The 1,007-nt window shown below is 46.7% G+C and overlaps 1 non-coding gene across 1 annotated transcript; it reads right to left on the reverse strand.

The window, feature by feature from the left end:
* Positions 1-884: 884 nt before the first annotated feature.
* trnav-aac lies at positions 885-957 on the reverse strand. Its single transcript has one exon. It is a non-coding gene; the product is annotated as a tRNA-Val (tRNA).
* Positions 958-1,007: the final 50 nt, after the last annotated feature.

The following is a 1,007-nucleotide window of genomic DNA, read 5'->3' on the forward strand; positions in this document are numbered from 1 at the left end:
AAAGCCAGTTTCTGAACATAGTAACAGAAGTCACAAGGTAATTACCTCAACCCACCACCCACTCCAGAAGAGGTGCTAACTGCCCTTGAGTGCTTTTTGTTCTCGATGTGAAGAGCTCAAACGCCTGAGTCACCTTCACGTCTCTGGCTGCTGAGTGAATCACAAAGAAGGAATTTCACCAAAGCTGCAACTGCCTCACTTCTCCACTCGCCCTCCCCGTTTACATTTTCCTGCTCGTCAGTGATTTTAAGAAAACCAAATGGATGCGATGTCATTCTGTAGCCTCTCTGTCGATTCCTCCGTTTCAGTTCCAACATAACGTGGATCTCGGGGCGGACCTTCATAATAACGACGCTATGAATGCGCAAGTTGAAAGGTTCCTCTGAGAGTGTAATTTCTTTCATTGCTGTTGCTGATTGAATGAGCCACTAACGTGCGAATTCCTCCAGAACATGATTCAGGACATCTGGTGCCAATTCTCGCACGACGAATAACGATTGACAGCTTCCAAATGAGGTCTTTCTGAGACGACCTTGGGGTACATTTGACAGACAGACAAGTTCAGGAATTCGTGGTGCGCTGTGACACCAAAGCATCTGCTTCTTTCCTGTCTTTGAACCGAGCCGACTGCGCAAGGAATGCAAATGCGGTACTGCTTTTCGTGGAAGGATCAGAAGCTGGTAACTACACTCTCAAACAGAATGGCATATGATCAGAACCAAGTTGGAGAAAAACTTAACAACGCTTTGCACTTTAATTAAATGGAATTGCATTACATTTCACTTCGAGAGCAGATTTGTTCAAGCAAATTCTAAGGCAGGTTTGCTGATGGGAAAGCAAGCAAGAACGCTCAGCTCTTGTCCATGTGGAAGGCTGAACAAAGCAGTTTCTGCCCAGGTTTGAACTGGGGACCTTTCGCGTGTTAGGCGAACGAGATGACCACTACACTACAGAAACAAGCCGCAGGCGTCTTTGCTGGGGCTCAGTGGCGTCTAGCACTGAAAGCT

This window comes from Chiloscyllium plagiosum, unplaced genomic scaffold (assembly GCF_004010195.1).
Source record: "Chiloscyllium plagiosum isolate BGI_BamShark_2017 unplaced genomic scaffold, ASM401019v2 scaf_32870, whole genome shotgun sequence".
NCBI classification, from domain to species: domain Eukaryota; kingdom Metazoa; phylum Chordata; class Chondrichthyes; order Orectolobiformes; family Hemiscylliidae; genus Chiloscyllium; species Chiloscyllium plagiosum.